This window comes from Alligator mississippiensis, chromosome 2, assembly GCF_030867095.1.
Source record: "Alligator mississippiensis isolate rAllMis1 chromosome 2, rAllMis1, whole genome shotgun sequence".
NCBI lineage: Eukaryota > Metazoa > Chordata > Crocodylia > Alligatoridae > Alligator > Alligator mississippiensis.
The window spans coordinates 97,010,712-97,036,217 of record NC_081825.1 but is presented as its reverse complement, the minus strand read 5'-3'; the positions used below and the strand labels follow the sequence as shown (position 1 = coordinate 97,036,217).

The following is a 25,506-nucleotide window of genomic DNA, read 5'->3' as shown; positions in this document are numbered from 1 at the left end:
AAAACGACAAAGTTATAGGTATTTTAGTGATTTCCCCATTATAGTCTACGAATCTCTGAATCGGTGCTGAATCTCTGAATCCAAATCGGAACAATGATTCAAATCACTGAATTGAATCATTGTCCCTCTGAATCCAAATCTGAAGTAAATACTTGCTGCTTCACACAGGCCTGCTATATATGCATTAATTCTCTCCCAGTCTGCACCTGTTACTTTGCTGCTAGCCCATCACCGCAGGCTTTGACTTTTAAAAGTCTGAAGGAAATGAGGAAATGGAAAATGGCACCAGCACATTAGTAGTATATTACTGAGGGGGAGAGACTATCAGTTTTCCTTTCTTGGCTCCCTTCCTTTCAGTCCAGAGACAAAACAAGATCAGGTCAGATGGAGAAGAAGTCTGTTGCAGTGGATGGCCCTTGTTACCTGCTTATAACTTTGACAGTGTCTTTTGCTTTTCATGTACCTTGGCTACAGTTTCTTTCCAGTTGGTGAGATGAGCATGTCTCCTGGTTTATCAGGTTTTCCACAGTAAACTTTGTGTGTGAGAATGGCAGATGATATCTCTTCAGGACTCAAGGACAACAGTCCAAGAGCTACCTTTAGCCTCATTTGGCCTGCAAGCCAATGCAGTTGCCTGTGGTGTGGCTGTTACAGAGGCAAGTGACTATGAGGAGCCATAGGCTGACTCCTGATGAAAAGTGCTCTTTCTAATGGCATGCACGATGCATCTGTCTAGCTTCCTAGTAATAAAATGCCAGCTTTTTCCCCTGTGGTTTAGTTTCACTGAAAACAACCATAGTTGGTGGGCAGGATCTTACTAAAAACAGTCTTCTTTCCACACACAGAGATTGCAGTAACAGGCAATCTTTTCTCAGCAGCAGCTCTGAAAAAGGGAATTAGGGGCTATTTTGAATATGGGAAATTATGGAACTTTTGAAGGTGGAAAATGTTATCAAGTATGATTCATAAAAAAAAAAAAAATGAAGATGTGGCAACTTACTTTCTTTTACCTTGGAAGTAGATGGAACAGCTTGCCTACAGTTTTCCATCTTATTCTTCAAATTAACTACCCCTTTAGATTCCAGTGTAATGGAAGCTGGTGCTACAGGTTAGCTTGGATCTTAGTTTAGTTTGCCGTGCCACTGAAAACTACAAATTAAAAATTCAAGTTAAATAAATGAGGAAAAAATAATCTTTGAGTCAGATTCTTAGTTGGTGTGAAAGATACTTAAATGAGGATTTGTCCCAACTCTTTGAAAACAGAACTGATCAAAACAAGTTTTATCCCCCTGCCTTTTTTTCTTCTCAAACTTTACTTTTTTCTTTTTCTCCCTTCCAGTTTTTTTTAAATAAAAAGATTAGGGCAGCCCTTCCTACCAGAATGTCATTTTGTTTTCAGCTCATGAATTAATTGTACATTTTGATTAAAGAAACAAAGTACACGCAGTTTCAAAATGAAAACATAAAAGGAATAGGTAAAATGTGCCAAAGTAAGTGGAAATAAGAATGTTTGCTATGTAAAGCCCACAATAATTGCTTTAATCAGAGGATTAAAATTTTGGCCATCTGAAAATCTGATGGGCTGAAATGAGAGGAAGAAAATGAGCTCTTTGTGACTCTGCTGGCATGCAGACCCCTAGTTAATCAGATAAACAGCCTGTTTCTTAGATAACATTTATACTACAGAAACTTATGCTACTATTCATTGGCTCTCCAGACAGCAGTTGTGATCAGTGAAGGCTTACAAGCTAACAGTCCCTAGATCAAAAATGGGCTGGTGGAAAGATATTACCTTGATTGGGTCCTTGACTCTGAAAGTTGTTCCCTCTTTCTCTCAGTGTGGTTTGGGCCTTGATCTTGAATGTTTCTCTGCACAGACACCCATTGATTTCCGTCAAATTGCAGCTGCAGAGGTCCATCCAAATAGGACAGAGTACAGGCGCAAGGCCATGGGCATTTTAACTCCTGTATGGCATACTCTTTTCTGTCTGAACATTTTGCATGTAGACATATGTTTTGAAGGTACACTATCTGACCTCCTTCTAGGACTGCCACTGTATTCATACTGCTAAGAAATCTGCTGTTCAACTTGAGCAGGCTTCAGAGGCACTGGCCTGAAAATACTACAGCCTAATGAAAAATCTTATCTTGTATTGTGACAACTGCTGTATTTTAAAGGTGTTTTCCTGATTGTTTTGAAAATATTTCCAAATTCACTGATTCTCATTTAAGGGCCAAGTTTAAGGGAAGGTTTGATTGATTTATTTATTTAGAGTAACATTTTTGTTTCATAAAACTGAGATTAACTTGTTCACATACATAAAAACATACTACTATTTTCTTTAATGTATGAATTTTTTTGTATGGTTAATTCTCGATTGGGTAAGTAATCCCAAAGCAGGTATTTTTTAGGGGGTGGGGGCCAGGGGAAAGCTTAGCAACCTTAAAAATAAAGATTGGGACAGTGTTTTCATTATAAACCTTAACTTGGATGTTGCAAACTCCAGTATCAGGGAAGGATTTTGGAAAAACCCCTATGGCCAGGTTAAACTAATGTATATTGGTAGGTGTTTGACAACAGTGCTTGAGATTTGTTATTTGACAACTAGCTGGATAGGGAATGAAATTGATTCCATCATCATATGCCCATTGACTAGTCTAACAAGATCCAAGTCTGTAAAATGCAAGCTAAGCAGAATGCTTTCTTCATTCTATGCTTAGTGGCTTTTTTATTAAGTTAATGAATGCTGTGGTTTGGCCACACCAGGGAGTAAATAAAATGGATTAACCCAATATTAGATAAATTCCTGAGGAGCATTTGTTACTAGAAATAGCAGAAACCTTACTTCATTATAGCTTTATCATCCATTTTATGTCCTCTCATGTCAAACTCCTAATCTGAAACATCAGACTATGTTGTTTTTATTGTACTCTTTCTACTACTAAATTGTAGCAGTAGGTTCTATATGCATGATGGTCTGTGGGAAGAATCATATATGTATATGTGAAGGTGGTCATAGTCACTTCAAACTCTGGTCCATTCTCTTTAAAAGAGCTTGCATGTGACTAGTTTCAGGAATTTTCATTCTTCTTTCAAGAACACCATGTCAAGGGGCTTCATTATGTGTTTTAGATTGAAAAAAGAAAATATTATTGCTGAATGTATGTTTTGTAGCAGGATTTGCTACTGGGAAGCTCCAGTCTTGACCGTATTATTGAAGAATGATAACAAATTGAACCAGTCTTAAGGCTTTGGTCCTAACTTTCCTTTTCCACTAGTAGAAAACTAGTGTAATTTACTGATTTTTTTTTTTTTTTTTTTTTTTATGCTTTGGAAATGTTTGCATTATTGCCTTCATCATAGTGACAGCATTTGAGACTGCTGAAGTCATTCTCTTTTGGCTATCACTATTGAAGAGGTAGCACTTGTAGTACATGGTTTATAAAAGCACCTTGTGTCACTCTTCTACAGGCTCTGGAGCAGATTGGATGCCTCCAGGTAGCCTAAGTGAAGAGTTGAGAGTTACACTTAAGTAACACAGAGTGCATCTACATGAGATGCTGACTGTGCAGTAGCCTAATAACACTGCGCAGCAGCATGCAGGACAAAACCTGTGCTAATACGCTACTGTGCAGTAGTATTAGGTTATTGCACATTTAGTGTCACTAAAAAGTGCACTTAATGTGCAGTAACTACAGTGCATTAATGGACGTATAGACGCAACCTCAGAGATGGAAGTGATTTTAGATCTCTGAGAACCCCCTCTTTGTTCTGGTCTCTAGAGTTAAAAAGGAAGGTTCCTGGGAAATACTGATAGATTTTTTTTAATAGATAGTACAACATAGGGATGTTTTCAGCACTACTGCTGACCCAAGAGTTCATGCCCAATGTTATTTCATGAGGCTTTTTTTACTCCTTTCTATTCACATTTTATTGTGTGTTATTCCTATCCTCTGCCACTTATCAGTCTGTCTTTCAACTGTAAATCTTTCAGATTAGGGGTTGTAATTTGTAATTTTCCATGTATACAATCTCATTTTTGGAGGGGCTTCTTGAATTTATCCCTGCCACTGCTGCAGCAAGGAATACAGTGGTTGCGGGGCTGTGGCATGTAGGAGTTAAGTAGCCTGTCCCATCCCTTGTGCCCCCACACTTTTCCCCCTTGCCGCTTGTCCTCCTATAGAGCCTGACCCCTGCCACCTTCAGCCTCTGACCCTCCCTTCCATTACTGCTTACCCTTTGGCTCTGAAATGGCTCCAGCCTGGGGCACAGAGTATGTGGTTGCTCCAGTGTGTCCCGTAGCAATGGTGATGGTGGCAGCTCTGGCCCGGGCTCCAGCGCCTGACTGGAGCTGCTGCCATCATAATAATTATTACTGGATTGGGCCTGGGAAGGAGCAACTATGTGCTCCATGCATGAGGCTACTGTGGGGCCAGAGCTGAAGGATGAACACCGTGGAGGGGGAGGCAGAGCCATAGCAGCTGCCTGACCCCTGCCACCTTGTACTAAAATCCAGGATGAGGGACTCCCCCCGGCCATGTTAAGTGTGGGGGGGAGGAGGGGATACATCTTGGATTTGAATAAATATGGCATCTTCTATAAACAGTGCCCCCTTAATCCAAGTCAGTATCCACAGAAAAGTCTTGTATTCTTTTATTTTCCTTTTAGCCTGTGAAATTTCATTTATGGTTTGGTTGATGATAAGCTTTTGTGTTTCTTCATCTGAATCAGACCTAAAAGAGACAGTGGGGGAAAACAGTAAATTAAGCAGAGCAAGTGAAAGAACTACTGGCAAAAAATACTGTTTTTTGAAAACTGTAAACAATGGGTATCAAGGCAGTAAAGAGCTTGTACTGGGGAAGCCAAAACACCTGGCATAGGTAGCCAAAAATAGCAAATTGAGTAGGTGCAACACTTTTGTGCCATTGAGTTAAGCTGTTGCTTGTTCAGACAAAACAAGAAAAACTGGTCTTGCATTTTGAAAGGCAAGGCAAGGCAAATACAATATATTGAAAAAGCCAGCCCAAAACTTGGCAGCATTTTTCATCAGAACCTAAGCTAAAAGTCTGAGTAAACTTACTGATTTTTTTTTCCTATTGTGAATATGAATACTTTTTTCCTCTTGATTTTGAAATAGAAAAGGGCTTTGGATTTGTTTACTCCACTTCTCTTAAAGGGCTGCCTGTAATTGTCTCTTGAGTCAGTCTTCTGTGATTCGTTTTATTGCCATGTTTTTGTGAAGCTTAAAACAGGAAAGATGGCTTAGAGGTACTAGTTCCATACTGAAAAACATGAGTCTTTTTACTTTAGTAGTACATTGGCTAGCATGTTCCTAGTCTCAAAAATAGATGAGGCAAGCTAGTACATATTGGAGTACAAGTCAATTTGTGGGCTTTATAGTCTAATCAAGACAGACCTAAATGTTAGATTATTTTAGGGCTTATTTCCTTTCCAAAGCCGTAGCTTTTGGAAAGGCACAGCTATGAATGTGAGTCTCAGCCCTGTGGTCTTTTGATCCAGTGACCCATCCAATTAGCAGGGGCACTGAGTGTGTCAATAACAGTGGTTCTCAACCTTTTTAGATTCAAAGCAACCCTCTAACTTTTCTGAGTTTAGCTTAGATGGCCTCTCTTGCTTCCTAGGACAAATGCCACCTGGTATTTGTATGCCATGCTGTCCAGCTGGTGCTTGAAGGTACAGCTTGCCCAGCACACTGGGAGAGGGAACAGCTTGCCCAGCACACAAGTCGGGGGCCTGATCCCTACCTACAGAATCAGCACTGGAGTCTACAGTGGTGCTGCTTTACTCCAGAGCCCAGCCGAGGTAGGGGTGGCATTAACTGCAATGTATGCTGTATGACCTCCCAGAGATGTAACAGGTAAGGTATGTGACCTGGGCCAGCATTTTCTCAATGGGTACCCTTCGCCTGCTGTGCTTTAGCATGCCTCCTGTGCCTTGGTCCTCTCTGCCCTGCTTCATGTATTTCTCTGCACCCCTTCTGCAGCACTCATATTTACTGCCGCCTCTCTAGCCCTCCCTGAGGGCTGCTCTTGTAGCCCCTGCTGCTGCAGCATCGCATACCCTCCCCTAATTCCCCTTTGAGCTGGAGCAACTGGCAGGGGGGACTGTAGGGGAGTGTCAAAGTACCCACCAGGTTTGGGAAATGATGGCCCAGGGCACAGGTGGAGGGGACCTGGAGGGCCCTTTTTAAGGTGGTTTGTGCCCTGCTTGGTGCTGTCTAGTTATACTACTGCGACCACCCTTCAGAGGGGCTGAGGTGGGGTGCCCTCTCCTGATGCAGCTGCTTCCTGCATTGGACCCACATGGTGTTGCTTGGAAATGGGCACATGTAACAGTTCCACCTGGCAGCGGCAGTGTGACACCTTTGAAAGGGTCTCACAGAAGTCTCCTGTGGCACCTCAGTTGAAATTGAGTGGTTTATAATCACTTCTGTGGCGATTCCAGGACTGCTGCTGAAAAAGAAGAACTGCCTGCTTGCTCTGGCAGTGATTCTGATCAGGGCACCCCTAGATTGCCTTGAAATCTTTCCGAGGATGGCATGGGGTGTCACGTGGCATACAAACATGACTCACAAGATAAAGAGATTTCAAATAGCAATTCATAGTGTTAAAAATACTCTGACCTGCTGAGGCCTTTCTGCGTTCTTTGCTATGGAAGAATTGCTCTATTATTTTTCTGTATTAAAAAAAGTGAAAACTAAGAGCTGGCATTTTCTGAGGGGTTCCTTGAATCTAAAAAGATTGAGAGTGATTGCATTAGAACAACACCTACTACTCTCAGGAGTACATCCAGGTTTGACAGTATCCCTGGATCAGAAAGTTACTATTATACTTTGCTCCATATTTTTTTGCGGGGGAAGTGATGCACCTGGAGTAGAGGTGAGCTAGAGAGGCTGTTTCTTAGCAGCTGTCTTGAGATTGCTGTGGAAGATATGTAGACTTAGCATCTGCATTCACCTAAGAGCCACAGTATCCTTTTTATAAGTTACTTGAGCCAGATACGCCAACTAGCATGTACATGCCAACTGACTTGATATAGTTCAGGATGAGTTAAGTGAACTACAAGGGCTTCGCTTCTACCTTACCCTATGGAAGGCTTGGTTAGAGGAATGATGTCTGTATTCTTTCTAACCCCGTGTATTCTAATATAAAAGCCTTAGTCTGTCTGTCTGCCCATAACGCTTTATTCGCACTCTGATTGGCTGACAAACAGCCAATCAGATTTCGAAGAAGCATTTGGACAGGTAGTAGCGTACTGCCATGATGGGGGGGACACAGCACTGCTGGTCTCGCCCTCCCCCTGCCCTGCTCCCTGCAGGTGGCGACAATGGAGTGGTGGTGGTGGTGGGGGGGGAGCCAGTTTCTTGGAAGTGATGGCAGTGGTGCTGTGGGCAGGGAGCGGGGCTGGGATGCTGCGAGGGGCAAGGCCACTGGTGCCAGCCTTGGCCCGCCCCTCCTCCCTTCTGTTGTCGCCACCTGCAGGGCTGACGCGGCAGCAGTGGGGGGAGGAGCAGGCGCGCCATGGCAGCAGCAGTGGCAGTGGGGGCAGGGGAGGAGTGGGCCTGGGCCCAGGCCTGACGCAGGGCAGGGGGAGCAAGCCCGAGGGGGAGTAGCACGGGGCTCCATCCCTGCCTACTCCCCCCCCTTCATTCTTGATGGGCAATTAGCTAGTTGCTTTATAAGGGCCTAATCTTGAGAGGGCTGAGTGTTCTTAGCATCCTCCTTTGTTTGTGACTTCAGATATAAATTCTGAAGTTTGGCTGAAGCTGAAGTGTGAAACTAGGCTAGAGGGTGTTTAGCACCTTGCAGGATCAGGCCTTTAATTATTTAAGGTAACTTTAGGGTTACCATATTTCCCGTTTCATAAAAGAGGACATGGGGGGGGGGGTATGATGGGAGGGAGGGAAATGACATGCTGGTGCCCTGCCCCTGCCCATGCCATTGCCTGTCATTCCCAGGCCACAGCCCCAGCAGCTCTGCTGCTGCCTCTCACTCCCAACCTGCAGACTCCTGGCCCTGATGCTAGGGCAAGCCAGGAACTGCTGGGAAAAACTTTGATGCTGAGTAGACCAAGACCCCAGACATTTGGTCATATTTAAAAAAAAATCCCCAGACAGAGATCAGTGGACCTAAAAAGAGGACATGTCCAGGCATATGTTAACCCTAGCATTACTTGTTAAATGCACAAAATGCCTGATCCCTTGTTTCATCCAAAACCTGTTCTTTTTGTCCTAATCATTTTAAAACAGAATTAAGAAAACCAAGTTGTATGCTTTCAAATAGTCTCATCAAAATACCATTGTATCTCATTTAAAATAACATGTCCTTTCACTGCTGAATTGTTAGTAAAGGAAAATTTAGAAGGCTACATTGTCTATTGTTCTTAATGAAAATGAAGCATTTACTGAAATGAATAGATTATTAAATATCACAAGATATAGCTTTATATCATTTGGTCTTCTACAGTATATAAAAGAGGTAAATAAAAAAAACATTATAGACATCTCAGATAATATTAAGGTAACTTTAAAATATTTTTATTATTTTCTCTTGTGAATTGGCTTCCTTCTCATTCATTTCCATCTTTATTTAAAGATGTAGAACAATCCTGATGAAATAAAAAGAAACATTTCAAGGAAGATCAGACCAGGCCTTCAGACCCAATATGCAAGTCCAGTTCTTAGTACTGATATGACCTTGGTATAAAGCTTTGTATGTAGATTTTATTGTTGTTGGATTTCAGTCTAATGCAGTTGTTGGTTGGTTTGCTAGCATTTTCCCTTTAATTTTCCTGTTCTAAATCCTCTTTAAGAAAGTAGACCAAAAGAATTTCACAATGGGAGTAGGCAGCCAAGTGAAGCTTACAAGTATGGGGAGCTGCTCAAAATTTTTCTTAATTCCATGTATGGATTGCACATTACTGGGCAATGCAAAAACAGAATGTTATAAAAATTCTCACTGCTGAATAGTTCCAAAATGAGACAAGACCACCAAAAAGATAGCAGCCAAACTGTTTTTTGAGGTTACTTCCAAATATGCATATGATTAGTGGATAAGATTTTTCTTTTTAAGCTCTGCAATTTCTACTCTGTATTACTTTGAAACCTATAATTCTATTCCTCATGACCTGAGCCTTTGGATGCAGAGTGTTTTGAGTGCAGGAAAATGCTGTGTCTCACAATGCAGCATTGCTGTCTCGAATACTTTGAACTTTAATGCAGCCAGCCACTGTCAATGTATTTATTTGCCCTCTTAAAAGCTGTGCCTTTATTGCTTTCTCTAGCATTCTGTTACTTTAAAGAATCTTGATTACAGGGCTATATATTAATAATCTTTATGATTTAAGATGCAGATTTTGTGTGCAACTCCAAAGCACAATATTAATTACATGCAATGTAATTAATTATTTGGTATGTGTTGGCTTTTATTTGGCTGTGTTATTTTACCACACTATTCAGAGCAAAAGATGTGTGTTATTACTGACAGGCAATCTGAAAACAGCTGCTGAAAATAATCTGACTCTTGGTGTCCAGAGACTGACTACTGTGTATGCCTGTTTGGTGTATGGATTATTATAATTTGAATTATGACTTCAGATATACCTGAAAGTTTTGCCTATTCCTAACTTCACTGCCATTTTACATTGTATTTATAGGGACAGCATATCTCCTGTAATTTGCTGTTAACAGTATCATGCCAAAAATATCTTCTAAACATAGAACTGTTAGTGTAATAGGGGCGTGTTCTTCCTACATTTGGAGAGGTGAATTGAACACTTACCTGATTTTATGTGGGTGGGTACATGGTTTTAAAATGGGTGTTGATGGGACAAGTCACTGACAGCACATCATCTTTTTGTCTTGGATTTATGGACTATTGCTCTTACAATTTAAACTAATCTACATATGCAAGTTTATCTTGTGGGTGGGGAGGAAATGAAGGACAAATTGAGATGGTTATAGAGAATCTGTTCCAAGACCTTCTGCTAAATGATTCTCACAGAAGTGCTGCAGTTCCTTCAAGTGAAAAATTAACAAGAGGCTGTGCTTTGCATTTTAATATGCATAGTAAGATAATTGTATTTGCATAAACTTAAGGTAGGCCTGTGGATTTTTTTTGTGTATATCAGAGCTGGATATTAAGAACCAAGTACTAAACATTAATAGCAGTTTTTTTGGCGCAGTATATTTTACTGAACCCCTGAATTCTTTCCATGCAGGAGAGGTGATAATGACCCTGCTGCCTTTAGGCAGACCTTGATCTCACAGTAATCGTGTTCTTTTCTTCAGCTAATTGTGTGTCTACTACCCCTCCCCTCTGCTGTTTTTTCTCTATGCTGTGCCTGGCTTCCTGTGATCGGAGACATGAGGAAGAATGTCTTGCATTTAAAAGTTTGTCTAACTTTATCCCAACTACATAGTTGGTCCAATAAAAGATATCACTCTAAAAAATTCTTGCCTCTTATGGGTACAGTATCACTTTTACACTACTTTTCACTTTAGATATTTTGCCTGTTTTAAAAAGGAGATGTGCAGATGAATGGACTAGTATTTAGCCATTTCTACTTTGCATATAATATGTCATTGTTTCATTGTTATAACAAGATTACTGGCAGTAGGACAGTATCTGCTAGCAAATGGGACTTTCTCGGTGCAAAGTACAGATACAGAGAGCTTCAGGAATATATAAAAGCTTTATGTCTGAGCATTTACCTGCTGATAGGACCTTAAAATCTGAATGTAAAATATAACTGCTCAATAAATCCAGTTCTGTGTTAAGCAGTAAGTGTAAAAATTGGCTCCTGGCCCATCTATAATAATACTCTGTTTGCACCTAAATTAATGTATCTGTGTATTTCTTGTAGCAAAATATTATGAAATATTGGGAATACCCTTCAATATATTGATATTGAATAGTAAACGCTCTGCTCTCCTTTTGAGTTTTCCCTTCACTTTTCTCTCCTCTTATGTTTATTTTTTATCTGCTTTTGTTTTGTCTGAAAAATATGGACTTTTCTGTTTTCTTGCAGACTAGAGTGCTAATCTTGTGAAGTAATAAACCTCTTGAGCTTCCCTTATAAACCACAGAAGTTGAGGATACAGCGATCAAGTTCCAGGGTAGCATACACTTTCTACAGTAAGTTTTCCGCCCCTCTAGTAGCCCTTTTGACGGATACTTCTTGTATCTTTTTCTCCAGGGGTCAGCAATCTTTTAACTAATAGCAGGCTGAAGTCAGGGGCAGATCCAGAGGGGAAGCAGTGGTGCCGGCACACCCTCCCATCTCCTTTTCAACCATGCTGTTAGAGCAGCAGTCACCAACTTGTCAAACAAGGTAAGCATTCCCCCCACCTCCTCCCTTCCCCTACATGCTCCTCTCCCCTCTCCTTCCTCCCCTCCTATTCCCCCCTCCCATGTCTGCCACTAGGAGGGGGTGGGTAGCTTGCCTACTGCAGCTGGGCTGCATGGGGAATGTCCAGCCTGGGAGCAAAGTCCCTGGTGAATGGACCCCCATTGCAGCCCAGCTGGAGCACACAAGAGCTCCTCTCACCCCCAGGACAGCACCTGGCAGTGACAGGTTGGAGGAGAAGGGATAGAGATGAGGGGAAGGGAATGCTTACCTTTCTTAGGACTTAAGTTCTCAGCTGCTGCTCTTGCAGCCCTGTCTGCTTGCCCTGGCTGTGGGGGGAGGGGAACAGGGGAAGGATGCTGAGAACAGGGGGGAAAGAGGAGTGCAGTCATACCTGCAGCACTGGTTGCTGTAACCGCACCCCCCTTTGTAAAATCCTGGATCTGTTTCTGGCTGAAGTAACACAGCTTGGCCCTTCTCCGGATGGAGGTGGTAGTTGATAAAGGTAGTGGGCCGGAGCCTGCAGCTGACTGACGCAACCATTAGATAGCACATTCTTGCACAAACATCCTTGGTGGGCTGGAAAAATAGCTCTTCATGGGCTGGATCCAAGCCACAAACCGTAGGTTGCTGACCCTTGCCTTTTTTTATTTTTTGTTTAAATTGGTTTCTCTTCTACTTATGTCTTCTGTATCTTTTTTTTTTCCATTTCCTTTTACTTCCTGTCAACGTCTCATCTGTCTCTGAGAGCATGCAAGGATCCCATTTGTGTGCTTCAGTATATAACACTTTCTAATTAGGCAGTGCCAAACAGAAAAAAAAGAGATGTACACAACAACCTAACCTTTTCGTTCTATTCCTGGTGGAGCACAGAAAGGTACACCATCAGAAAGAACACCTGAAAGTGTGCATGTTGCATATATTGGCAAAAAAACAAAATCAAATTCTGCTTGAAAAAATGCTAGTTATTCTAGCTGGATAGAATATACTTCCACCATTGCTCAGGAGGATCAAGAAATTGGGAGGCAGTAATCCTGCTTGTGATGATAGCAAACAGTAGAAAAGAGATGAGTTTGCAGCATGACATGGGTGCAAAAACAACAACACAAAAATGGCAGTACAGTTCTCTGCTTCATACCTGAGAAGATGTGGGTTGAGGAAGTATCCCTCTCTATGTATGCTTAAATTCACTAGATGGGTTTTTGGAACACAACTTTGAAGAATCGGGGTTAATTAATGGGCAGTGAAAGAGTTTGTTCAGTAGAATTTCCTCAGGATCAATTGTTGTGACAAACTTGACAGTTTGAAGAAAAAAAATGAACTGCATGTTAATTAATTTGATCCAGTGTTCTAGTGAAGGTTAGCCCTATAACTGTCTACAGTGATTATACCTGGACTATTTCATTTCATTCTGGGCATCATTTCATTGGATAAATTAAGAGTTCAGATTAATGCAAAAAGAACGTTTTGATGAGGAAATGCCATGGGCCCTCAAACATTAGTGATATTTGTAGGCTACTGTGCTCAACCAACTGTGGATTTTAATTCCTGCTGGCTCAGCAAGCTTGTTTTGGCAGCTGAAGGAGTGGAGCAAAAGTACAAGAGCTGGAAGCCTAAAATCAAAGCTTAGTTGCCATTTAAAGATGTCTCTCTCATGTCTAAAGTTCTGCTATCAAATTGGGCCTACAGAAGGAAGAGCAGCCATTTTGAATCCTGAGATTAGTAGGCAAGGTTGGTTGACTTTCCATGCGTACTGTAGTGGAAAACACAACTATTGACAGTTAACTACATTTTGTAAAAAGTTAAATGTATTTTATAGTGGGCTGAAAACAAGTACTTGTCATACTGTATCTGATACAATATTCAGTTCATTGAATGCTGAACAGTGTGCATTTAAATAAGCCTGATAAAACTAGAATTGTAGATTTCATTGCTAGAAATATTTTTTTGTGTGCAGTAACTTTGGGATCTTAATAACTGAAGCAGTGGCAGGACACTGACTGCGTTTGTCCCACTGCTTTACCTGTGACAGGTTAGGGTGCTTTTGGTATGCTTGGGCAATTTGTTGTAGTTATGCAACAGGATTATGTAGTTTTAGGAATAGGTTAGACAAAGACTTGTATGGGATAGTTTGGATAGGGATGATTCTGCCTCAAACAGGGAGCTAGACTAGATGACTTTGGGAGGTCCCTTCCAGCCCTCATTTTCTATGACTTTATGATCTTATGATTTTAAGTAGGAAGAATAATGAAGTGTAACTCTGATCGTTGCCTGGGAAAAATCTAGTTTTCCATAGATTTTGCTGGCTAGTCTTGTATGTGAATTTTTGGTTGTCCATAAGAGGAATTTTGCAGGAAGGCAAACTCCTGATTTTTATTGCTAAAAATAGAATTATCCCAATCACACTGCATTTAAATGATGTGATGTCAAAGATTTTTCTACAGTCAAGTAACAGCTACGGGACTCATTTAAATTAATTATTGTGTATTCAGTGAAATTGAGATGGATTTATGGTAGACAGGCGGTTGTCATCCATTATTCAGAAGAAACTGAAATACAGGATTAATTTAGGAAGGGAAATTACAGGTCTCAGAAGCTGTTCCGGAACCTAAACTTGAAGACTGAGGTATAGACATAGCCTGACATCTAAATATTCTTGTATGATGCAGTTTTGTTTTGTTTGTGTTAGTTTAAGAAACAATTTGTTGTGTTTTTTAACATTTTGTTCTTTCATTGTTCCAAATACTATTATGTATATTTTTATTCTATACTCTGCAGTTTGGTATTGTTTCATAATGGGGGATGTGTAATTCTTGCTTTGGCTCACGGGTAGATTTCATTCAGTAATCGCTTCAGACAATTGCTGTCTTCTTCTGTTTACAAAGTGTTTTGTCATTTGAGTCCAGTCCTACTCTCAATAAAGACAGCTTGCTGTTGATGGCAGTGGGCGGCTACAGGACATTGGTGAAATTTATATATGATCTCAGTGCCCAGAATGTAACTGTATTTCTTGGTCTGCTAAAAAACTTTTAAGTACTATTTGACCTCTATTTTATTGCTACGTTTTGTTGTAAAATTTGAGTATTTGGAGATTTATGAAAAACACTAAATGATGCACTCGGTCAACTTCAGAATTGTGATAATAGAGAAAAGCTTGAAGAAAGCAAAAACCCCCAACTTGATTTATTTAAAACAAGTTATCATACTTAAGCTAGTCTCATAACCTTTTGAGCCCTGACACATGAGATTCAAACACTGAAACTTTCAGTGTTACAGTAGAAGAAGCTGTTGGTTGATCTTTTCCTTAAAATAGTTAGTCTAAAACAGATAGAATCATTGAATGCAAAGTCTCTCCAGCTCCTGCTCTCCAAGGGAGTGTGTGTGATCAATTGCATGAACAGAACAAACTGCAATTTTATCAAACATGAGCCAAACTAGAGAGAACTTTGGATTAATGCTCTATAGCAGGCATGTCAAAAGCCTAGATTTGATTCCCGTTTTCACCCTCCGGCTGCTTTTTGCTCCGTCTGTGGAGTGCTGGGATCTTCAGCCTTGGTCTAAGCACTTGTGGTCATGCACTTGTTTAACTTTGAGCATATGAGTATTTCCTCTGACTTAACTGAATACTCTCAGCACTTGGTAGGTTGGGTTCAGGCTAGTGACCTAAGTGAGCACTTCGCAGGATTCAGCTTCTAGCTGGTAGCACTGTTTCATAATGATGTCTCTGAACAATCTAGGAGTACCATTCTTGATGCCCAGAAGTACACTCACCAATATTATTTTTGCTGATTTTGCCAGAGTGTAGGACTTGGAGGAAGCTGGAATTTAGAGGTTATGGGAAGAAAGGGAGGGCAAGAGAAAACAGTGAAAAATGAATCTTTCCATGTTATTTTAACAATACTTTTATCATTTTGAAAAGAGAACATGGTATTAAACTTAACAGAGAAAGTGATTGGTTGAGTGAGATGGGTTATCCTGTCAGCATGATGTGAGGGAAATAGTGACTTAGTGCACCACAAACCACTTTGTAGTCTTGAATGTGGTAACAGTAAAGGTATTGACATGAAGCTTTTTTTATTTACTCTTGCAGTGATAACAAATTTTACTTGAGTGTTTTTTTGATAGTAGTAGGAGTGCTGAAAATGAGGTGCATTGTCATTTCATCTTAATTCTCATAGCGTCCTTGTCAGCTAAGTGTATTTAGTAGGTTTTTTGTATTGCTCTGTTCATTGTTGTTTTGAGTGTTTTCAAGGTGCCATTTCTGAACTGAAGTCCTTAAGATCCACTGCATCATTTTATAATGGGTGTGATGCTTTGCCAGTCTTTTTCATGAATTAACAATAGGGAAATTGGAAACAAAATGGTAGGAACCCAGTTGCCTGTTGTAAAAAGACTAATTTCAACAAGGCACAGCTGTGATACTTAGTAGTGAAATCCTGCATGGATTTGCTACAGGCTGTAGTTCATCATTTGCTAACACCCACATTGTGTTGAGATGGGAAATGGCATAAATAGGGACCTACCAAATTTGTGATTTTGTGATTTTTGCGGAAACTGCAAATTTGATTAGTCCCTCATGAAATGCCTGGTCCCCATGAAAAAGCTGGAAAACAGTCAGCAAGTGGGGTAGAGTGGGTGGGAAGGAGCTGAAAACATGGACAGGAAGCCCTGGTGTCTTGAAGCACAGAGGGGAGGGCAAGTGGGGGAGATTCTTGTGGTAGAGCATAGCAGGTCCTCCCACACCTCTGGTTGAGGGGCCCTGGAATCCTGCCTGTCCCCCAAAATTGACAGACGGCTATCTGCCAATCTTCAAGGAGGGGTGGGAGGGCTTTCCACTCTCTGATTGGTTGAGGAGCCCCGAAAATCCCACCCTTCCCTGGAGATTGACAGATAGGCATTTTACTCCACCGCAAAAATGGCAACCAGTGCTGTGATCAGACTGTGAAATCAGAGGACAGCCCCTGTGAATTAGGTAGGTCCCTAGGCATAACTCAGCAGTGCTCAACTTATCTGGCCCCACCAGCCAGATGAATGGCACAGAGTTTGTCTGTGGTCCAGATCCAGTGCAGGGTCAGCATGTGAGGTTGGTCTGTGAATGTGATCTGGTATGCTAGATCTGGCCATGTGCCATCTTAACCCTGCATGCCAGTCTGACCCCACATGTTGGATATGTCTATGGAGCAACTCCACATGCTGACGTTACCTAGCATGCAGGGCCATGTCATCTAGGCCTCTGGGTTTCTCTTGGATCTGGAAATATGGCAGCAGGGGGAGGGTCAATTAATGCTGCCACCATTCCCCTGCTCCCAAATGTTTGGACCTTTACAGGCCCATCTGGCCCACAGGCCAGAAGTTGAGCACCGCTGGTTAACTCCACCCTTCATTGTTCCATTCTTAGGGCAGTACTCTGAGTTGTCTGATGTTTTGTAATTAGCAACATTGACAATAAAACAGGCTATCAAATAATGCACTGGATGGTTAAACCTCCCCTTGCATTAGATCACTGGCATGGAACGGTTTTACTCCTCTACAAATGTGAAGTGGTTAGACTTCTGAGTCTGCAGACCAGTTTAATTTGTCTAGGGAAGTGCATGAAGGAGGTATTTGCAGGTCTGTTATAAAATGGTGGGTAGTAAGACAGATCACTGTACATACAGTAAGTAGAAAATCTGCTGCCTTCAGTCATAATAAAAATATCTACTGAAAAATAGTCTTACACTAGACTTCATACTTCTACCTTTACATCCGAATCTGCTACTCTGTTAATATGTGCTGGAGGGAGGGTGTTCAGTCAGTTTTATTTCTGGTCATCAAACAAAACCAGAAGAAACGTTGCTATTGGTACTGGAAGCCTTTCAAGTCACTGTACAAACATTAGCATGCTTGACTGAACAGTGCTTTAAATCAGTGGTTCTCAACCTTTTTTGTATCCATTTGCCAAGATCAATGCCTTGTCCCGACCCACACCCCCCTGGCCCTGCCGGTGCCCGACGCACAGTCTCCTTCCCCCCCGGTGCCATGCTGAAGCCCCTAACTGCCAACCCGCAGCCCCCTGTTCCCCCCCCGGCCCCTTCCCCTGGTCCCCAGCCCTGCTGAAGATACCAGGCAGCCTGGTCACAGCCCTTCCCGCCCTGCCGAGCAGTGTCTCTTGACTGCCCCACTCCCATGTGCATGGTACCAGCCCTGGTGTCTCCAGCCCAGCCACGCAGCTCCTCCCTGGCCCTTCCCCCACTGAAGGGGGCAGGTGCCTTCCCCCTGCCCTGCTGCAGTCTCGGTGCCCAGCCACTTTCCTCCAATGCTGGCAGGCACCCTCCCCCCACCCACCACATACACACACTGCCCTCCGCCAGTCCCCAAGCCCTTTAACACCTGCTCAACATACACTTACCTGCATCCAGCTGCTGGAGCTGCTCCCATGACCCTGCCTGGCTGCATGCTGGCCATGCCCCAAGCAGTCCCTCAGAGGCTAGAATGGTGCCCGCCTGCAAGGGAAAACCCATGTGTTTTTCTGGCACTTGTTTGAGAGCCTTTGAAATATTCTTGCAATCCATGGGTTGAGAACTCTTTTGGATGCTTATCTTGCTGGACTCCTATGACCCCAGCTGACTTCCAGCCCGTGGGGCAGGGGGCTGGACTCGATGATCTTCCGAGGTCCCTTCCAGCCCTAATGTCTATGAAATCTATGAAACTCTGCTTTAAATAATGCTCCACAAAATGTTTGTTACCCTTACTACACATGATAGTAGTAGCCTTTTCCATGGAAATCTTTGTACTACTGTAGTTTTAGCTTGTATGCCTTCTAATTCAGAATTCTCTTATCTCTTTGCTGCTTCATTAAATGTCTGTTGTTTTAGAGGACAGGAAAATGATGAAAGCTAAACAGGTTTCCAAGTAGGCTTATTGGTCAGACAATAGGATACCATCAGCTCTGACTTAACTTCTCTGTTGTTCTACTTTTTTTTCTCTCCCATACTTTATCTCTGAGAAGAAAACTGGTGGTGCCATTACAGAAATGTTAATATGATGTAGTACCAGCTGTTGGCTCACTTTGATCTCGGGATATAGCAAGTCACTAAATAATAGTGCATACATTGGCACAATAGCAACTGGAAACATGTAATTTTAGAAGTACTTGCTTTAATGGTTAAGTACTTGCTTTAATGGTTTACTATATGAGAGACCCTTTGAAACTGCAAACTGGAATAAAGTCAATTGCCAATAGGTATCTTCAAGAAGCAGATGTTAGGCACTCAGTTAAAAAAGCACAGAAGCTCTTTATGATTAGGGTGACCATACATCCTGGTTTAGGTGGGACAGTCCTAGATTTCAGAGGCTGATCCCAGCCGGCTGCTGAGAATTAACAAGAGCATCCCAGAAATGCAGGGACGTAGGGTGCAGTCCAGTGGGGAAGTGGAGTGACATGGTGTGCCAGGCAAGCATGCCCAGTGCATCATACCACCCTGCCCCCACCTCTGCCTGTAGTGCCACTGACTTGGGAGAGTGGGGGAGGGAGGACAGTGTCCTGGATGTCCTGAATTTCCTTATGGTCAGCCTGTCTATAATCCTCTGTCTGGCAAAAAGGAAGTCTCATTCTCCTCAACAAGACCTTTCCTGGATTGCTTTGCCTCCTAAGTAACATTCAGCCTGTCCACCAAGGGCTGGAGAGGCAACATTAATGGAAGGCAACATTCTGAGAGAGAGCCAGAATGGCTTTGTTTCAGGTAGGTCTTGCTTGACCAACCTCATTTCCTTCTATGACCAGGTGACACATCACTTGGACAAAGGAGAAGAGGTTGATGTCATATATTTATATTTCAAAAAAGCCTTTGACTCGATCTCCTATGATGTCCTTATGGTAAAATTGGGGAACTGTGGCCTTGACAACCTTACTGTCCGATGGCTGGGGAACTGGCTCCGTGGTCAGACCCAGAGAGTGATCATCGATGGAACCGAGTCAACATGGCACATGGTGACCAGTGGCATCCCCCAGGCTCAGTACTCGGATTAGTACTCTTTAATATATTCATAAATGATCTGGATTTGGGTGTCAGAAGCAGACTAGCTAAGTTTGCTGATGACACCAAATTATGGGGAACTGCGGTCATGCTAGAGGATAGGATGGCAATTCAGGCCAACCTGGACAGGCTCACAAGGTGGGTGGATCAAAGCCTTATGACATTCAACACTGAGAAATGCAAGGTGCTCCATTTTGGGAGAAAAAACCTACATCATACTAAAGGCTCCGCAGTGCTACACTCACTAGCACCGTGACCAAAAGAGACTTGGGGGTCATGATTGACCACAAGATGAACATGAGCCACCAATGTGATGCCGCAGCTGGCAAAGGAAATAAAAATCTGGCTTGCATCTACCAGTGCATCTCGAGCAACACCCAAGAAGTCATCCTTCTACTTTACTCGGCCTTGGTGAGGCCACAGCTGGAGTACTGCATCCAATTCTGGGCTCCACACTTTAGAAAGGATGTGGAGAAGCTTGAGAGAGTCCAGAGGAGAGCCACGTGCATGATTAGCGGTCAAGAGGAGAGGCTGAGAGGCATGGTACTTTTCAGCCTGTAAAAGCAAAGGCTCAGCGGTGACTTGGTGGCAGCCTATGAGTATATAAGGGGTGTGCATCAGAAACTAGGAGAACCCCATGGGAAGACAAGATCTAATGGTCACAAACTGCTGGAAGACAGTTTTAGACTGAGCATAATGAAAAACTTCTTTACTGTCCGAGTCTCCAGAGTCTGGAATAGACTCCCCTCAGAAGTGGTGCAAGCACCTACTCTGGATACCTTTAAGAAATGCTTGGATGCTTATCTTGCTGGGGTGATCTGATCCCAGCTGACTTTCTCTCCTTTGAGCAGGGGCTGGACCCAATGATCTCCTGAGGTCTCTTCTAGCCCTAATGTCTATGAAATATACAAAACAAGTGTGGGTGAGAAACAGATCCAAATAGGACTTCTTGAATGTAAGAATGTGACATGAGTATTAGAAGATTCAGTTGAAATCAACACATTCTACATGTGACATTGTTCTATGTATAGTATAGAGGATGTTGCAAATGTTTTCACTCGGGTATCTGCCATCTAGAAGAAAATACACAAGTGAACATAAACTAGATTGTTCCTGAGGGGTCCCATGAGGTGTAGTCCAATCCTCAGAATCGTAGAATTGGGCCCAATGCTATCTCTTCCCCCCCCCCCAACATTAAATAATAAATATATGTTGATAATTAGTATATTTTAATACTAAATAAACATAAGTTAATAAAATACTTGATAAAAATGGTAAAATCTTCTGTTTATTAACCTTATCATAAACCAGAAAGCTGCATAACCCAGAAAATTTTACTTTGGGATCAGTACTTTACAAACCTGGTCAGTCAAAAGCAGATCTGACACGAGACTCCTCTGAGTCGTATAAGCTTTGAGTTTGATGTTTTATAGGGAAATGTAACAAGTACTTTAGAAATACCTGAACGTAGCACGTATTTGCTGATACTATGATTCTAGTAAAGAGCAGCAACTGAGGGAGAAAGGACATATGCTAGATATCTTCTCTATAAAAACAAGCAGTGTAAACAGTTTTACAAACCACCTCCATTAAATCCCATATGACATGTCATCTTCTATGAAGAGTGAGGAAAAAAATAAAGGAAATAAAAGATAGTTAGAACCTTGCTGCAATAAGCACAATAAACACATGCCTGGATCCCGCTGGAGCAATGCAGCGAGGTAAAGCTTCAGTTTGTTCCTAGCTCTCACAGTGCAGGCAGAAACTATAACCAGTTCAGTGATGTTTGTCTGTTTCTGGTAGAGGAAGGAGCTGGAGCTGCCAAGAGTCAGGGAGGGATCTTGGAGTAGTGGAGAAGAGAGGGAAGAAAGGAAGCTACTGAATATCTTATTCTGGGCCTAGGATATAGAGCAGTGGACTGGGATACAACTTTTTCCTGCGCAAAACACCCATTCCGGTCTTTATTCAGGGTTTGGCCCAGGTGACAGAAGTTTTCTTGAAATGTTGCAATCCCATTCCAAATTGCGGACAGTTCAGAAACTACAAATGGCTGAGAAGGCACCACACCAAAGGCATAATGAAACTTTTATTGAGTAGCTCAGATGCAGTAGCCCTACTTTCCTAGTCTGTAGCAAAAGAGAGTTGCTATATAGTTATGTTTGAGGTAGCAAATGCTTGGACATCCAGCATTATACTCTGTCTCATAGGATATTGCAGGACAGTTTTCACAATTGGTTCAGCTATAGTCCTGCTACAGGTCTCCCTTGATTTATGTGGGTTCTTTATATGTGAATTCGCTCTTATGCGATGAGCGTATTTAGACCCATAATTCGTTATATATGCAAGGTAAATTTGCTCTTATGCGATCAGCATAGGTGTCCCCCCCTTCCCCCCCGCCCAAGCAAGTAAGTCTATGTGGGGAGGGGAAAGGGCCATGGCCTCGCTCACCCCAGCCCTGGCTGCAGTAGCTCCGGGAGCTGCTGGCGCCAGCTGCCTGCAGCCGCTGGGCTGCCCTGTGCTCTCCCTGTCCCCCCCCCCTCCCCTGCCTAGGCTCCACTTGTCTGCATTCACCTCTGCTCCTAGACTGCACTGTGTCCTGGTGCAGGCAGCTGATGTTGGCTGCTCCTGGGGCTGGGGTGAGTGCGGACAAGCAGAGCCCTGGGCAGCGCAGGGCGTGGCACCTGAACTCCCTGGGGCTGTGCCAGTCCCCACTCACCCCAGCTCTGGCTGTAGTGGCTTCAGGAGCGGCCAACACTAGCAGCCTGTAGCAACTGGGCTGCACTGTGCCCTGGTGCAGGCAGCTGGTTTCGGCTGCTCCCAGGACCACCCCAGCACGGGTTGGGGTGAGTAGGGACTGGCAGAGCCCTGAGGGGTTCGGGGCATGGTGCAGCCCAGCTGCTATAGCCAGGTGGTGTCGACTGCTTCTGGGGCCGGGGTGAGTGCCATGCCCTGCACTGCCCGGGGCTCCGCTTGTCCACACTCACCCCAGCCCATGCTGGAGAGGTCCCAGGAGCAGCCGACATCAGCTTTTAAAAACCAGGAGCAGAGTTGAGTGCAGACAAGTGGAGCCCAGGCATAGGCGGGGGATGGCTGGACGGACAGACGGACAGAGCACAGTGCAGCCCCGCAGCTGCAGGCAGCTGGCACCAGCTGCTACCAGGGCTGCTGGAGCTGGGGCTGGGGTGAGTGCTGCTCTGTCTCCTCTGCTTTGCTGCCTGGTGCAGCCCTGGGAGTGGCACCCCTCCCCCTGCCCCTTCTCTAGTCCCAGCCTCCCTCCCTCCCTCACCACCATGGGAACCTATCCCTCCTATTTGTTACATTGTAAAGTGGGTTCACTTTATGTAAATTTGATTTTATGCACTGTTCTCCGAGAGTGGAGAGTGCAGAGTGCGTGTACTGCATAAAGCGAGGGAAACCTGTATACTGTCAGCTGATGGGAAGTTAAGACTTGTGTCCTGTCCACACTTATATATTTTTGCAGTGGTTTTCAGGTACATATGCTCCTTTTAACAAAGTGCTTGTTTTTGCTGTTCTGCTGCCTTTCTGCATTCTGTCACTGCATCTTCTCTCTGACAGCACCAACAGTACTGTATTTTTTTCATAGCAATAAATTTAGCTGTCTTGGTGCTCAGTTTTTTGGAGCATGCTCTGCTGTTAATGAATGTGATAATTTACACAGTGTCACTGTAGTATTGGCATAGTAAATAATTTAGTGGGCTGTAGCAGGTAGATAGCTCTGTAGTGTCTGTGTTACTATGGTAATACATTTGCTTAATGCAAATATTAGTCATTTTGACCTTATGAATCTCTGGGTTTGTGACATTATTTATTGGCTATATTTGGGGGAGTGGGGAATTTGCAATATATATTGAGAGCTAGCAATCCGGTTTATGACAGACTTAATCTAGATGAGTTAAATTTGCTTATTGTCCATAGGATAAGCAGTTGATCTGCATTTAAAGGGTGCTATCTTGTTTTCATCCTCCCTCCTAACCTTGCATCCTTCAACATATGCTAATTATTCTTTTCAAATGTGTTAAGTTACTTTTGTTAGGAATACATCAGACTGTGTGCATTTGAGGAAGAGGGGTTGTTTTGGAAATATTAATAGTTGAGGATTATTTTCTCTCTCATACTTGTTTTCAGTTTCTGTTCGAGTTAAATGCTTTACTGATAAACAGGATATATTTTTAAACAGTATCTTATTACAGTCATGATAAAGGAATATATAACTAGATTGTCTTACTCCTCTACATTACATGTCATCTCTGAAGACAATTAAAGCAAGCAAAGGGGATTAGGGTCTGAAGCTCATCAAGCTTATTTTTGGTCATGAAATATATTTCAAAGAAAAAAGGATCTGAAATAAGAAACCTGCAAGTGGCTTCTCTGTAGAGGAGGATTAAAGTGATGACAAGTAGCTGGACAGTGCCACCCAGTTTTTAAAGATTCCGAGTACGCTGAAACATTGATCATTGATCAAAAAAAGGTCTTTTATGTATTTTTAAATGTTACTAAATATAGAGAATTCCTTTTAAAATATTTTCATGCTTGTCTGCTAGTTGTTAGCATTGGCCAGTGGTGGCCAAGCTTTTTTGGCTGGCTTGCCACAAGCCTCCTCCCCCATCTTCCTGAGTGCCAATCTCATCCTGGATCACCACAAATGTATCTGAAAGAATTTGTGCTCTTGGATGCCAGAGGAGGCAGGTTTGGCTTGAGCCTGTGGCTGGGCATAGAGGAGCAGGAGATGTTGCAAGAGGAAGTGTCACTGCCAAGAGCCAAGTTAACCATTCCCTGACCCAGCTACCACTGCAGTTTTTGTATAGCAAGTGAGGATCCAAAGCCCTGAATTTGGCAGCAGTAGCATAGCCAGGAAAAGCTAACCTGGCTCTTGGTGACACCTGATACCTCCTCTCACAGATGCTGCAGCTCCTGCGACACTCTTCTCCCTCTATTCCAGTGCCTAACTTTACTGAGTACCCAAGCTCTTGTGCCATACACAGTGGCTACCTATGCTACTTGTGGCATGCGTGCTATGGTTTGGCCACTCCTGGTATAGGTAATAGTTTTGGCTAGCAATTGCTGTATTTTAAAAATAGTTACGCAGAAGACTTTCCAATAAATCATGGGTCACTGGTGCTTCTTGAGTGAGGGGGGCATTTGCCCCCCCAGTGGCCAGTCATTGACCGGGGGAGGGGGTGTTCCCCCGTGGCCGATCCTACCAACCGGAGGGATCCTGTGGTTGATCCCACTAACCTGCGAGTGGCAGCTGTGTGCTGCTGGCACTTCCAAGCACACCTCTGACACTTCCGGGAGAGTGCTGGTACTTCTGGGTGAGCCCCTACTCCCTGGCTGGTGCTCTGAGGTGGGGCACCAGTGCTCTCGCCTGCCCCCCATGCCTGGGAAAGCTGGCTGACAGGGGGTGCACATGTACCTCCGTGCACTCCCTACATGTTGCCACTGCAGTAAATGTTGCAGACTTCTTTATTAGGGGGACATCTTCATACAGGAGCCTGTCTTACAAACTGTTTCCTTTCCTATTCCTGACTATGAGGACCATGCTCTTTCCCTCTACTGAGCGAACAACATATTTGTGGCAACTCTGTTAATGGTAAACAAAGGAAAGTATTTACCATATTTACTCAAATCCAAGACAAGGTTTTTCCCCCTCCAATAATAGGAATTTCGATACATGGAAATTATTGGGGGGTCATCTTAAATTCAGAGTAATCTTGGATTCGGGTAAATAAGGTTTTGTAGACATCTTTACCTTTTCTGAAAAGCAGGTGAAATGTGACTGCCAGGATGCAGACCACCAGCAAGTACCAACAGACCACTAATACTGTATTATATTAAAAGTGAACATTGAGTGTCTACACCATGTTGTGCACCACAGGGTTTTTGAGCTGTCAGTTTTTATGCCAAGAAAAAATAAAGCATGTAGTGAAAGGGAGATAGGAAGAAATTGGGCCAAATTCTGAAAGACTGAGCAGTTGCAACTTTGATAACTGCAAGTGCTGAGCAGGGCATAGCTGTTACCTGCTGAACTCTGAAGCCTGTAGGAACTGACTACTCAACAGCTGTCAAGGTTTTCACTATTAATTGTCAGGAAAGAAATATTAA

General features: G+C 43.0%; 1 protein-coding gene across 3 annotated transcripts in view; it reads left to right on the top strand.

The window, feature by feature from the left end:
• The window catches only part of FHIP1A (FHF complex subunit HOOK interacting protein 1A), a 154,330-nt gene that overhangs the window by 27,278 nt on the left and 101,546 nt on the right, over window positions 1-25,506 (top strand). For 2 of the 3 annotated variants that reach the window (XM_059721980.1, XM_059721978.1), the window contains exon 2: window positions 11,219-11,353. The gene's annotated coding sequence lies outside the window, so the exon portion shown is untranslated. Of the gene's footprint in view, window positions 1-11,050; window positions 11,158-11,218; window positions 11,354-25,506 lie in introns of all 3 variants that reach the window. The other variant, XM_059721979.1, reaches the window with a different exon arrangement.